Below are 15,527 nucleotides of genomic sequence, written 5' to 3'. Positions count from 1 at the left end.
AAAAAAAAAAAAAAAAAAAAAAAAAACAGAACAAAAGATACCTCTGCTTTCCCATCCATGGTCTTGTTCCAGCCTTGACGGTTGTCTTGATTTCTTGGAGACCCATCAATCAAGAATTTATTCCTCTGGGGATTGGCAGCCATGGTTTGATCCATTTCCCTCTTTAATAAACTGATGGTTATCTCAACTGGCACAATCTTTCCTTCTTTAATGTACTTCCCAATAAGTTCACCGTACTGTGACTCTGGGTTATTCCTTTCATCACGAAGAAGTTCTCCTGCAGAAAGGTGTGTGTAGCCATATTTCTCCACGATGCGGGCGCACTGGGAACCCTTGCCGGCTCCGGGACCGCCGAGGACGAACACGACCAGTGGCTTCATGGGGCGAGGAACGCAGCGGAGCAGCCGGCAGGTCAGCAGCGGGAAGCCCGGGCCACCACGTGCAGCAGCGGGCAGTGGCAGCGGCTCAGCATTCACCGCGTCTCTGACAGCGGCGGGGAGAGGGGCGGGCCGAGCGGGCGCCGGCGACCACTGCGGCCGGAAGGAAAAAGTAGTTTTAAAAAATTAGAAACGATACAGAATTTCACTAAACAAAATAATAGGCATTCAACAATGGTTGTTATGTTGCCAAACGTTGTCTTTAAATTAGTTGTTTAGATTACGAGATTTGGATCTTAAGGATCTCACAGAGGCTCATTTCGTAAAGGTTGTTCCTCCAGCTTGGTACTGTTGGGAGGTGATGGGGCCTTTAAGAGGCGGGGCTTAGGGGCAGGACTTTAGGTCATCGGCATGAGAGCCCAGCCCCTTCCTCACTCCTCTGTGATTCCTGGCCTGAAGTTAGCAGCTTTGTTCTGCTGCTTCCTCCCCAAAGGCTACCTGGTCAGCAGCTGAAACCTCTGCAACTGTGAGCTGAATGAAACCTGGTCTCCTTCACGTGGACTGTCCCAGGTATGTTATTATAGGAATGGGAAATAATTAATGCGGTCCGATCTGCCATTGTTAAGAGTCTGTACATGTTCGCTACAGACACAGTTTGGCAGGAGTAGTTTAAATCTGCACTTCGTTGAGTCTGTGGCTCTAAGAATTGAGCATACCAAGGCTTCTTTTCAGAAAAGAAATTGGGAGTGTGGAGCAGCCAGCAGGTTCTGCTCTTACGCCATGAAATTCAGTTAACTATTTGCCTTTACACCTAATGCCTGCATTGCTTTTGTGAAAAGCCTCAAAGGCCTTGGTATTTGGAACCAGAGTCCTGGGCTCCTCCTTGGTTCTAGGGCTTCCCGAGTGTTCGACCCAGGACGTGTGGCTGCAGCCCTTGCACCTTTGGTGTCCTCATCAGTCGGTCAGTGATGTCACTAGACATGCCAGCTGGGCTTTAAAGACCAGACAGACTATGTGTCTAGTGTTGAGGACAACAGTTAAAAACTGCAAGTGCTGGGCCGGCAAGATAGCTCAGCAGACTAAGACTTGCTTTGACAAGTGCAGGGACTAGGGTTCGATCCCCAATCCCACATACTGCACTGGCCCCACCCCTAGGAGCACTGAGGTGGCGACCCAGTCCAGGTGTGGTGGTGCATGCCTGCGATCTCAGCACTGGGGAGGCTGAAAACAGGAGGATCTCTACGGGTCCAAGCTGCGTAATGGGATCCTTCATCAAATACATAAAGATGGTAAAATAAAACAACTGCAGATGCTTTATTCCATGACACACAGAGGCCAAATCCTAATGGAGAAGCACGCCGAGCCGTTGTCAGGAGTCAGCCTAGGGCGTGGGCTCTGTGCTGCCCCGCAGTGAACTGTGGGGCCCAGTGCAGTTCAGCTCCCCCACCCCTTCGCTCCCTGTCCCACTGCGAAGGCGGCTCTGGACCAGCGCCTCTCCACAATCACTGTGAGGACAGGAAGCAAACTCTGTGCTCGGGACCTGGCCCCTGGCTGGCTTCGTTACACTGGAGATGAGATTGGACTGATGCTATAACATCATGTAGAAGTTATACATTAGTTTCACTCTCATTAGCCAGTTTTAAAATTACATTCATGAATATCTAATAACATGAGGCTTTAGTAAATATTGATCAGTACAAAAGAAATGGAATTGTGGGGTGACAAGGTCCAGCCTTCCCTGTGTCTGTTCAGGGGAGGGAGGTAGGGAGAGGTGAGCCTTGCTTTTTTTTTAATTTTTAAAAATCTTATTTATTTATTTGGTACAGGACCTTACTATGCAGCTTGGACTTGTGGTGATCCTCCTGTCTCAGCCTCCCCAGCACTGGGATTACAGGTGTGCACCACACCCGGTTTCAGTGGCTGGCACAGTATGTGGTACTGGGGCTCAAACTCAGATCCTTGTGAGTTCCAGAAAGGCACTTAAATGGCTGAGCTATCTCCCCAGGCCTGAGCCTTGTTTTTAAAGTACAAATATAAATGGAGAACTTGAGGGAAGTGTGCGGAGTGGTGGCACTGCTTGATCCCAGGAGGCTGATTACGGGTGATTTTATTTTTTCCTTCATTCTTTTCAATAGTTTCCAGATTTGTTAAAATGAATGTCTATTGCTTTGTAATCAGATAAGAGCACAAAAATGATGCCTCAAATCAGAGGCTTGCAATAGAGAAAGTGGTTTTTGTGTTTACCTTGTAATCATATTCTTAGTTTAGGAGTGTCTGAAACCCATTTCCCGCAGCCCTGATGAGCCATGAGCGACTCGCCACCCTGCCCACCGTGACCTTCTGAAGGTCCCCTCCCCGACTCTCACTGCGCCATGGCCTGTTACAGCTGTGCCCTTACCTGGCAGAAGCAGCAAGCCAGCTCTCTGGCCTTGACTCAGACGCACTGATGGCATCGATGAAGGCACCCCCCCCATTGTATCGTGCACCCAGGTTACACCATTGCCAAATCCACCACACTGGATGCCAGCTTTGTCTTAGTCACCACTGTGTCCCCAGCACCCGGCACTTGTTATCTGCTCAGTCCCTATCTGTTGAATGAATGTCTGGCTTACTCTCTAGGATGAGGCTGAATGTCTGGCCTGGTGGCAGCTGGCTTACGTGGGCATAGGTGGCACGCATGCATAGTGTGCAAGAGACCTGCCTGGCAGCACCATGGACAGGCAGGACGGAAGGACGTGAGCTATGCCCACATTCCAAGTCTGCACGGAGCAGAAACCCTGGCACTGACAGAGGAGCCTGTTGTACTCTCTGCAGCTCATCCTCGGAGCTGGCCGGCCGTCTCTGACCCGGCACCTCCTTCCCAGGCCTCCTTTCCCACGCCCCTCACCGTCCTGCCCCGCGCCATCTATCTCCTGATGGTGCGCAGACAGGTGGTTTATTACAGTGTGCAGCCGCCCTGCGATGGCAGCTGTGCGGGAGCGGGCCTCTGCTGGGCGTACCCACAGCCCCACCTGGGGTACCCAGGACGGTGGCGGGCACTCAGCGCACCCAGCGGCCTCGCACGAATGCAGGCGCACGCAAGGGGGGGTAGACGCTCTTCTTTTCCTTCTGCGTACGTACCCTGATTCTCCCCTTAAAATTTGTATTCCGTCCCAGCAGTTTTCTTACTATAGTTACACTAACGCTCTGCAGTCTGGAAAGGCGAGAGGCAGCTGCAAGAGCTATAATTACAATCCACAACTCATTAGCATGGAGGCTTATGCGGCAAAGGGGAGCCGCAGACCCGGGCGGGTGGGCGTCTGGAGGGAAGGCGTCCCACGGCCTCGCGGGCAGCGGGGGGGCACGTCGTGGAGCTTGCAGGGGCACGTGGGCGCTGTCAGAGAGCGCCGGCTTTGCGATGGGTGATTAGGCGCGCGAACGCAGCTGCACGCTACCGCCCTGAGGAAGAGGGGACACCTGCGCTGTCCAGAGGCTTCCTGGCAGCCCTGGGTAACCCTCTAATGGGCTCCTGGCCCGTTCCCGGGCACGCACGGACCTACGCTGCCACTGTGCGTTAGTTTGCGTTTGCCTTACGTTTTTCATTTTATTTACGTAGCAGTGGTGGGTTTTGTAGTACACAACGAAGGTGCTCGCGTGGGGAGCTGGTCTCAGCCCTCGCCCTGCTCGCACCGCCTCCCGGATCCCCTTCCCCGACCGCAGCCCACCCACCTGTTTCCTCTTACCTGTCTTCCGTTTTGCTCTTTAAATCATTTATACTTGGAGTCTCTCAGCTAAGAAAAACCACGGCATAGTTAAGCTCGTTGGTCTGATTCATTTCACTTGGCCTTCTGGTCTTACGGTGCATCCATTTTCCTACAAATGACTCAGATTTATCCTTCCTTTGCGCAGAAGGCATCTTTTTTCTCTGTCCCTTATTGTTGAAGCACAAGGAGGCTGCATTCATTCGACGTTTACACAGTTATTGAGAATCGTGCTGCTGTGAGAGCGGGTGTAGCAGGACGCCTTTAAGACGTCTCATTACATGAACACACCCAAAGAGCCTGCAGAGTTCTCACGAATGCCCCTTATTGTGTAAGGGGTTTCCCTTTAAGTTCAGAAACTTACGTTGTGTCTCAACAAATGCTTTCGACTGAGGCTAATGAGCAAGTCATATGGTTTTTCTTTTAAATCCTCCTGAAGAATGAATTTTTAATTTCTGTCCAGTCTTGGGGATTGAACCTAGGAGCCCAGCACTGAGCTCCAGCCCCAGCCCTATTTGCACTTTGAGTCAGGGTCTCTGTAGGTCACTAAGTTGCGCAGGCTGGGCTGAAACTTTTGATCCACCTGCTTCAGCCTCCTGGAGTGCTGGGATTACAGGTGCGCAATACTGTCCCCAGCTCAACGTGCACTCAACTTTAAATATTAAGTCAGCCTTCTATTCTTGGAATAAACTCGATTTGGTTGTGATGTACTGCTCTTTTAAAATACATTATTTGTATCCACTGGATAAAGTTCTCTAAGAACTTTGTTTCCCTGCGTGGAAGCACACGGGGAGTACTGCGGTCTTCCTTTGCAGGGGCTTCAGAGCCAGGTGATGGGCCTGAGGGCAAGATTGCTCCCAGGTGGGGCTTTGAGTTAGAGGCGGGGATAACAGCTGCCTTGCTGCGGGGGCGGTGGGCTGCCGCCGGCAGGCTGACCTGCGGGCTGTTCCCTCCCGGCTCCTCCCCTCTCTCTCTGCTTCCTGATCGCCATGATGTGAGCACGTTTGCTCTACTAGACCCTTCCGCTGCGCCTGCCTGCCCTGGAGCTGGGGGCTATGGATGAAAACACTTGCTGAAACAAGCTCCTCTGCCCTCAGGGGTGAGTGGGGGGGGGGGGCTGTGTCCTAGGAGGTGTTGCAATTCATCTTCTCACTTCACTTTTCTAGAAGAGCATGAGAAGAATTCATGTTATCTACTTCCTTAAAGAGTCAGTTGAGTTCACCAGTGAATTTTGGTGTCTCAAGATTTCTTTAGTGGGAGGTTCTTAACTAAAAATCCATATTATTTGATCTATAGAACTCATCTATTTCTTCTTGAAAACATTTAGTGCTTTCTGTCCCTTGAGGAATTTTCCCTTTTTGTGAATGTTGTTGAATCTGTTGGCTGAGATGGCTTGTGGTGTTTCCTTCCTGGCTGCTGTTGGTAGTGGCGTCACTCTTCCAGTTCTGTATTGTTAATCTTCTTTTCTTCTTTCACACCTGCCTCCCTTGCTAAATTAAAATTTAAGATTTCATTTATTTCTTCTTTTCCCTTTGTTATATCCTTTATTTGGGTGGTGTAGGTTTACACTTTTCTAGTTTCTTAATGAGGAATCGGAAGTCATAGATGTGAGACTTCTCTAATAGAGGCACTCATACTCTGTCGCCTTGAGCAAGTCTATAAATGTGTTGAGGCACACAACAATTTTTTGTGCTGCTGGGGACTGAATGCAGGGCTCCAAGGCATGTGCTCTGTCTCCTGCTGACCCCACCCCCAGCCAAGCATCTGCCTGTGATAGTATCGGTTCTGCATAAGGTTCAACCAGTTTTTTTATCCTGATAATTTGGCACCCAAATTTGTTTTTCTTGGTTGCATGTCCATCATTTTGGCTTGTTATTTTGTGCTGGATATTTGTGTATCCCTATACAATGTGAGTTGTTCTGAGTTTTGTTCTAGGAGGCAGTTAAAACTTAGAAATGCTTTGATCCTTTTTGATCTATTTTTTAAAGATTTATTCAAGGGTGTTAAAACAGTAATTAATCAATAGCTGATTGTCACCCACTATGAAGACAAGATCTTTTTGAGTTCTCTACTGAATGACAGAGTTACCCAGCCCTGTGTGAGCTCCAGACACCGCTCCACCAAGTCCTTTCTGGTGGTTCTCTCCCTGGTCACTAATGTTTCCCCCTAGCAACTGTTAACAGTACTCTGCCATGCAGTTGCAGTGCCGTCTGTGGCTCTCTGGAGCCTTGCTTTTGATATTTCTCCACACAATGACTGCCATCTCCCACCGCCTTGTGCTACCCAGATTCTGTGTGGGCCCCTTCCCTGTGCAGTACTTAGATAGCCTCTGAGGACAGGGCAGAAAGCAGAGCAGTTGTAGTTTCGCTCTGTCTCTTAGCATCCCTGTCCTTTGTCGTCTAATGTTTAACATTGTGAGGGGGAGGGTTTTACACCTTCTGTCCATTTAAGAGACTCTTCTAGGTAGGAGGGTGAAGCAGGCTCTTGTTCCATCTTGTTGGAAGTCGTAGGGTAGTTCTCATTTGGCTTTCTCAGACTAAGGTTATATACATTTTCACATTTTTTCATATAAAAATATTTTACTTAATTGTTTCTACATTATTAGATGCAATTTCCTAAAAAACAAAATATAAGCACATTGGGTGGGAACCAAGCAATGCAGATAAATTCTATAAGCATGATGGGAATAAGGGGCAGGAAGGCTCTGATTAAGCAGTCATGTCTTTTTTAGTGACGACTATCTTAGAAACACGCGTGCTGAGTATTTACATGCCTCTGTGTTTTAAGGTGGTTCCTGAAGCTGCATAAGGTGAGCCTTGTGTGCCACACACCATTGTCCTCCTTTTTCCAGGTCTTATGGTAGTGAAAGGGCCCATGCGAGAAATTCTAATGAAGGAACCCACAGATAGCAGCCTGGGGGATGGTCACAGAGAAAGTGAGGTCACCATTCCCCAAGGACCTGGCATGTGGCAGACACGGGGCATAGCGATTGTGTGGAGGGAGCACTGGCCCATCTTTGGAATGCCCTTTCAATATCTGGAAATCTTTCCCTTTATGAAGTGTACTCTAGATCAGGTGTTTGCGACTCCATCACCCTCAGCCTCTATACTAGATCTCTGGCCCCTCCTCCCCCTGTCATGGTATTAAGAGTCTTTAGGAGGGATGTTAGACAGTTTTCTTTATTGTAACAAAATACCTGAGATAATCAGTGTAAAAAGAGAAAAGGTTTATATAAGCCCATGGGCCTCCCGGCGTGAGGCCGTGGTTCACAGACTCCTCTGAGTTTGGGCCTGAACCCACGTCCTGGTGGTGGTGGGTGGGGAGGGCAGGTGTGCGCCTTATGGCACTGGGGAGCCAGACTGCAAGAGGCAGGCTGTGAAGGTCTCAGTAGCCCCCTGAGGGCGCGTCCCAGTGACCTCGCTTCCTTCTACTAGGCCCTGTCTCTTAGAGGCCCCAGCTCTTAAAGGTGCCACCCGAGAGCACCAAGGCTGGGGAGCACACAGCCTTTGGGGCTGGTCTAGGTTCACACAGTGGCAGGAGATGATTGGGTGCAGACCAGGTCACCAGGGAGGGGTGCTGTTACAGGTCACAGGAAGGCCTCGTGAGGACACAGGAAGAGGCCAGTATGTGACCACGTAGGCGCATTATCTCGGCTCCTGGCCACTGGAACTGTAAGACATAAATGCCGCCCAGTCCACAGCACTTAGAGACAGCAGCCCCAGGAGACGAAGGCCATAGATGACCTCAGGGACTGTTTCCCTGCTGCCCTGGTCAGCTGGGATAGACAGGTACTCAGGGCTCACAGATCAGACACGTTCCTGGGTCTGGAAGAGAGAGGAGGGGATGACGGGACACATTAAGGCGTGCACTGTGGTGAGGACAGCAGGGAGGGGCACAGGGAGTGAGTGGCTCCAGGCCCAGCAGCTCCATCAGCAGCTTGAGTCCAGACGTCTGTACTGTGGTGACACGGCGGTGGGCAGTCCTCATGGGAGGTGGCAGCAGGGCTGGTGGGCATTGTTCCTGCACATGGGGACCACCAGACCGGGTCCTCGGACCTGTGTGGCCTCTGCCACCCCTGATCGCTTCACACCGATACTGAAGGAGTGTCTGACGCATATCGAGGATCAAAGCTTCCCCCAAGAAGCACACTTGACAGAATGTCACAAAGAAGGTGAAAAATACGAAGAAATCCTCCTTGTCTCCCCCAGATAATGAAGATGAGACAGAGCAATGCCACTGTGCTAAGGCCACCAGCTGTTTCCTTTGTTTATTGTAACAGGAGCCCGATGTGCTGTTCTGTGCTAAGTGAGCGTCACTGTAGGCAGTGGCCAGGGGAAACCAGGACGCGGGAGGCTGAGACCTGGGGACATTCAGAAGCAGAAGTCCCCAGTGCTGAGGGCAGCCGCGTCTGAAGACCATCTTGTCCGAGCAGCATGGAGGAGTGGCATCCTCCTGACTGAACAAGAAGCCTGAACCTGTGAATGTGATAAATCAGCAGGCGGGGAGACCACAAGGAGGAGGCTAGCACTGAGTGACAATGGGAGTAGCAGTGCTCTGGAAAGGAAGTCTTCAAGGGGAGTCTTCAGAAGTGCGGCTCACTCCTTCGTCCCGACCGCTGCAGTTGGGGCTGGGGCACTACTTAAACCCAGATGGTCTTGCGAAAGGCCCCACCTCCCCCCTTGGTCTGATGTGATTCTGTTTTGAAACAATCTAATCATCCACCCACCCACCACCTACCCAATCATCCATTCATCCGACCATCCGTCCATCCGTCCATCCGTCCATCCGTCCATCTGTCCATCCGTCCATCTGTCCATCCATCCATCCGTCCATCCATATATATGATGGGTCAATCAGGCAGTCCACCAGTAGTCACTGAGATTTCTTTCTTTCTTCTTCTTCTTTTTTTTTGTTTTTTGCGGAACCGGTGATTGAACTCAGGCCCTTGAGCTTGCCAGGGAAGCGCTTATTCTACTGAGCCATCTCCTGGGTCCTCTGTCACTGAGATTTCTTGTGTGCAAGGTCTTCCAGAACTGTGCACAGTGCTGAACACCACCTAGGACTCCCCACCTTTCCTGGGTCAAGTGAGTTCCCACCGTTAGTCCTTCTCCCATGACCTCTGCACCTCTGTAGACAAGAAGTATCTTCCCCAGGGACAGATCACACAGTCCACAGGCCATGTTCCACACTCTTCTCCTCCCTGAGCAGGACAGATTTGGTGACCCCAGCTCTCCAACCTGCTGCACTGCCCTGCAGTTTCTGGGCTTGCCAGCCTTGCAGGAAATCTCTGGATACCTACCACATTGCCCATGCGCAGAGGCTCTGCTTTGCTGGGTCAGGGTGAAGGGCCTGCGGGCTAGGCACTGTGTGCCTCCACGGACCCAGATTCATGTACTCATCACTGTGAAGCAGCGGGGTCGGCGGGGAGAGTCCAGCGTTCAGCCCAAGCCCACATAGCTCCCTGCTTACTCTGTCTAGCTCTGTAGGCTTGAGCAAATGACTGAGCCTCTCTGAGCTTTGGGTTCTTCTACAGGGCATGGGGGTAACAATGTCCCCTCCCTAGGGTTACTGTAAGAATCCAACCCACTGGTGCCTTCTGGCGCCAAAGGACATCTCAGATGTTGCATTGTGGATGATCTGAGTTCACACTGTCAAGACAATGCAGGAAGTGCGTCAGCCTCGTGGTCAAGTCTATGGCAGGCCTTGCCTATGTCAAATTCTTACTCCCTGTGAGATGCTATTAATGTGATATTTGTAAGCCATGAAAACCTGGTTCATGGATGAGCCTAAATATGGAGGGGGGAGAGGAGGAGGGGCTATAAGAAGAACAAAGACACCGGCTCCCAGGAGGGCTGTAACCATCGTGTGCTCCCAATGGGTGCTAATAACAATATAAATACACCTGCCCCCTTGGGAAGTCTGAAATATTTCTTCAAGAAGAGTTTATCCTCAAGGTGGTCAGGTGTCTGGTAACCTCGATCATCACAACTTGCTAGGATATCTAGGAGTTAAGAAGATCCTACTGATTGTAGTTCGAGGTATATTAGCTGCACCAGATGGCAGGGAGGGTGGGTAAGCCTGGAGGCCTTCCGCATGGTGACAGCTCCTGGTAACACTGTCACAGGCTGGAAATCTGCCGAGACTCGAGACTCGATTTAAGAAGTCTTTAAACACTCAGCTCCCAGACAGCAAATAGGTGAGGACATGAATATGCTAATTGGCTCAGCGCTAGTAATCATGTCCCTAAGCACATTAGAGCATCGTGTTGTACACTTTATATACAATAATGAATGAATTAATAAATATCCTGGAGACTTGGGGACAAGCCACATAGGAAGCTACATGCTTGGTTCTGGAAGACACATGAAATGCCGCTCAGGTCCTCAGACCCTTAGGGGGTGGCTGGCAGTCTCCTTTGTGAGTTGAAGCATTGCACGGGAGAATTAATTACCTGTTGGCCCCTCGGGTTTTCCTCTGCCTCTCTGGATGCCTGGCATCTACTGGTCTCCGCATGGTAGGGACTTTCTCTTTAATGGAATTGCGCAGAATGACGAGAGGTTGGCACCAAGTGATGTACCTTAACATTTTTTTGAACGGCCTGGTTTCGGGCCATTCTGGAGCAGGGTTAATCAATTCTCTCCATTTCCACTCCCTTCAGGGCTGCCCGTGCTTCCTAGACTAGCTCTGGAGCGCATATTTCCAACCAGTGGGGTGGCATAAAACTCAGCGCCACAGAAACTCCTAAGCATTCCGCTCCTGCTGTGTGGCACTGCCCAAGCATTTCGTAAGCATCTGGTGTGTTTCTAGATGTGATGTGCATTAATGCGGATCATTAAGATATGACCTACAGAATGGCAGAGTGACTATTGTTCATAGCCCTGTGCTCCATATTTTATGAAGAGCTAGGGGAGAGGAGTGAGAAGGTTCCTACCACAAATAAGTGAGGAATAGTTAAGGAATACAAATGCCAATTACCCTGGTTCCATCATTCCTACTGTCCAGAGGTACCATTATCACCCTATGCCCCCAAGCTATGTGCAATTGTTATATGTTAATTAGGGGCCTGGCAGATGGCTCAGTAGAATAAACACTTGCCTGGCTAGCACAAGGGCCTGAGTTCAATCCCTGGTTCCGCCAAAAAAAAAAAAAGAAAAAAGAAAAAAGAAAGAAAGAACAGAAATATTATATGTTAACTGAATTAATTTTTTAAAAAGGGTATATTCTCAGCCTGAAGGAACTCGCCCTCCAGCTGGCTTCACACTTTATGGTGTATCTGGAGTGTGAATAAATAATATACGGCTATGGAATTCTCAGGTGGATTAGCAGGATTCACAATGGGAACAGACTTTTTTGCGGTGAGGAACAGAGAGTTGTACGGTGAAAAGCCTGTTGGCACCTTGAAGGCCAAACCCCACTTGTCTTGATTTCCAAGCTTTAAATGACCCCACAGGAGTGCACACAGAGGCAAAATGGTCATCCACAAGGCCCACCCTGGCCCGTGCCTCTGAGCTGGCAGCCACAACGGGTTCCACCTAACTTAGCCCTTGAATTCAGTGACCTACTGCCCCAGTCCAGGCCCCACTGGCCAGCACAGGGCTGTGAGAGTTCTGAGATCCAGCCTGCTGGAGACCACCCCAGGACTGTCCCCTGGGGCAGGACTAGGAAGAAATTCCCTCACCCCGCAGCAGCACAGGGTGACAGTGGGAGGGGAGGGCGTTGCTGTCTACACCAGGTTAGCGTCTTAGGATGACAAAGAATAAATCGCAGACAAAGGAGGCGGTTACAAGCAGTGTTTATTGGACATGTCAGAGGAGCAGAAGCAGCCCGCCTTCCAAAGGGGGCCTCGGAGGCCTAGCGAGTGGGCTGGTCTACATTTTGCCTGGTTTTGAGGTCTGTGCAGCCAAATGGCTCCACACAGGGGTACTGACAGCAGCAGCAGCAGCAGCAGCACACCATAACCTGCAACAGAAACACCAGTGCGACAGCAGTCACAGCAATGATAACATCTCCAGCAGCAACAGCAAAGAAGCACCAACGTGGCAGCAACAACAACCCTAACAACAACATTAACACTAACAACTGCTGCAGTAGCAACGAAGTAGCAGCACCGGCAACAACAACCACCCAGCAGTAACCCCCCGAATGAATCGGAGGCAGCACCCCATCAACAGCCACATGGCAGCTCGGAGTGGTGCTTCCAGAGGCCCTCTTTTCCCCACTTCTTACCTAGAAATGAAACAAGGAGTATTTCCCTGGACCCTCCTGTGACTGGCCTTCAAAGCCGGAGTGAGCAGAGACTGTGGATGGAGGCATACCCACCACTTGTCTTGATATCCAAGCTTTAAACTAAGCAACCCCACAGGAGTGTACACAGAGGCAAAATGGTCACCCGCAAGGCCCGCCCTGGCCCGTGCTTCTGCGGGCTATGCAAGAAGAGCTCAGACAGGTTGGATGGCTCTGGGCTCTAATCCAGGTTCTTTTGTCCCCTGAGCAACCTCGGGCAGGTCCTTTAACCCATGCTTTTCATTCTTCCCTCTCCAAGTGGGAACATATAGGTGAACCTTGTGTGGTTGCTCCGGCTCCCTGGTGTGCTGCTGAGGGACAGAGGTGCCCCCACCTCCTCCAGGTGCTAGGGCATCTTGTCAAGTCAGGCTCGCTGCATGGTGCACAGGGGGGCTGAGATCGTGCTGTCTCCTTTTCTTCTCATCTCTTGTTGAGCTGCTCTCGCCCAGCTGGGAGCTGGTGGCCATGCTGGGAGGGTGGGAGAAGCCTGCCTTTCATCCCTTAAGTTTGTCATCTTCTGTTGTTTGCTGATGCTCGGCTCTGTTTTCTCGGGAAGATAAAAAAGAAAACACATCAGAAGCAACACTCCTTCTCCAGGTGGAATCTCAGGAGAGGGCGGTCTGGGGGAGGTGGAGGGTGCCGGGCCTCTGCCCGCTGAGGGTGTGTGTCTGGGACTGTGCTCTACAGTTTGTTTCCGGGAGCGCAGACATGTGAGGTGGCCCCATGCTGACCATTCGCCTGTCACTCGGCCCGTGCACCTAGCAGCCCTGCATGTGGTGCCTCTCGAGAAGCTGCATGCTGGGAATGGCCCAGGGGTGCGCTAGGCCAGCTTCTGCAGCCAATAGCACAGAAGCCCAGACTGGGACTATGTACAGGAAGTGGCTTATTTTGGCTCATGGTTCTGGAGGTTGAAAGTCGAGAAGATGCATTTGTGGATGGTCTCTTGCTGGAGGGTCCCGAGGTGGTACAGGGTCTTGTCAGGTGGCGAGCCAGGGGTATGTGTATGTGTGTGCGTGTGCTTGTGTGCACACATGCACGCGCATACATGTATGTGTGTGCGTGCATGTGTGTGTGGTCTCTCTCCCCCTTCCTGTGAGGCTACCAGGATTGAATCAAGGGGTCTTTATTGGAACCTAATCATCTCCCCAGTCTCATCTGTGAGCACCTGTGTCACTCAGGATTTGCTAGGGGGACAAATGTAATATGATGCCTGAAGGATTTGTGACGTAGGCTGTCCATGGCTGCTTGCAGAGTCGGGTAAGAAAAAGTGTACAGGGCTGGCCGCACACCAGAGAGCTGGAGGATGTAGTCGGGAGTCGGAGGGCTGGGACTCCCTGCAGAGTCCTGTGTGAGTCCATAGTGGGAAGCTGAAGGGCCGTGGGGGGAGCCTGGCGAGGGATGTCCAAGCATAACCTGAAGAGTGAAGCTCCTCTGGAGAAGCAGAAGCAGCATCACCTTTCTTTTCCATCAGGGACACAGATCTATTGGTCGATGCCATCAACGCATAGGACACATCTTTCCTCTTTGGGAAGTCAGTCATCCAGACATGCCTAGAACCACGCTAAGCCAATAAGAAACAGATGTCAATCATGTCGCTACAGTTGGATTCAGTGTTCCCTTCTTTGTGCCTCTCAGTGGGGATTTAATGTCAACACATGGCTCCTTGGCAAATATTCTAACTGCAGCAAAAAGGAAAGAGCCTACATAGGAGATGGATGAGCCAACCCCTAGCTTTGGCCAGCAGAATTTGTCTGTGAAAGCAGGTAACTCAGCCTACCCTTGGAGTATGCTTATAGTAGCTATTTTTCTTCACTAGCTTCATGAAATTGAAGCTATATTGTTCAGTTGCCTGTTGTGTTCATAATCACTGTCTTTCCACGAGAGCAGAGTATCCCAGACGCAGAGCCTGAGCAAAGGATTCAGTGTAAGCAATCTAGTCAATAAATGCTCGGGGGCGGGGGGGCCTGAGGCAGGAGGACTGCACGTTTGAGCCCAGTGAACCAGAGATGCCTTCAGAATAATAAAAAAGGGTTGGTAATGTAGATCAGGGCAAAGGTCCTGGGATCATTTTCTGGTCCTGCAAAGAGTGGCTTCCAGAAAGTACCAATAGGGAGTAGAGGGCAGAGAAGAAGAGGCTCAGTGGATATCTGGTCTGTGGTGATGTCCCTCTCATCCCAATCTTGAGAAGTATGCAGAATAGAGATGACAGTTTGTCCCCAGGCCAGGGTCCTAGACTATTGTGCTCCTGCACTGATCGATCGGTCCCCAGTCAGGGACCAGGAGTGGGAAGGGCTGCGGGCGCGTCCCAACTCTTTCCACTCTCCAGGGGAGGCTTGGTGCCCGCAGAAGGCCTGTAAGGTCGCAGGGGACAGACCTCCTGAGCACAGCCTGCAGGGCACGTTAGTGCTCTCCTTGCCGGCTCAGGGTCTCTGCAGCGGTCCCTGCCTTGGTGTGGAGGTAGCCACAGGGGCAGAGGCTGGGTTCCAGGCCTCTCTTCATCAGCATTCTTATCACCAAGACTCAGTGACTCACACCCACGACTCGAAGAAGAGGCTCAGCCCAGTGAATGACTTCAAGGGGTTCCATCCATGGTTAGTTGGCACCAAGGTGGGAGCTCCACAGCGGAAGGGTGGGGTGGAGCCAAGCTCCGCACATCATGGTGCTGGGGACCAGGCAGGGGAGCAAGGCCAGAGGAGAAGGCATCAGGTGCCAGGCAGAGACTTCAAGGCCAGGCACCCATGACGTACCCAGAGACTCCCGCAAGTGTGCTTCACTAATCCCCTCGGTGGCTCCCGAGACAGTCAAGTTGACACAGCCGAGGGTACACACCACACTGGGACAGTGCTTTTCATAACTATAGAAACACTGCATAGACACGGCGCAGCATTCACCAGTCCTGAATTAGATGAAATGCCACAGTGCCCCCTGTGCCATCACACCACTTACAGATGAGACCCACAGCAGAAATAACATTCAACCCTCTGCTTTGACCTTTTTCTGACAGTATAGCATGTAATCTTATATGTGTGTATTTGTGTGCTTCAATAATTGTGTAGATAATTGTTTGGGAATTATCTACTTTTTACATTGAAAAATAATCTATGCTCTGTAATCCACATCCCCTCCC

The 15,527-nt window shown here is 50.9% G+C and overlaps 1 pseudogene; it reads right to left on the bottom strand.

The window, feature by feature from the left end:
* Window positions 1-472, bottom strand: part of LOC101574294 — a 1,347-nt pseudogene extending 875 nt beyond the window's left edge.
* Window positions 473-15,527: the final 15,055 nt, after the last annotated feature.

This window comes from Octodon degus, unplaced genomic scaffold (assembly GCF_000260255.1).
Source record: "Octodon degus isolate 3935 unplaced genomic scaffold, OctDeg1.0 scaffold00006, whole genome shotgun sequence".
In the NCBI taxonomy this organism is placed as follows: domain Eukaryota; kingdom Metazoa; phylum Chordata; class Mammalia; order Rodentia; family Octodontidae; genus Octodon; species Octodon degus.
The sequence above is the reverse complement of the archived record's forward strand: the minus strand, read 5'-3'. Positions and strand labels throughout refer to the sequence as shown.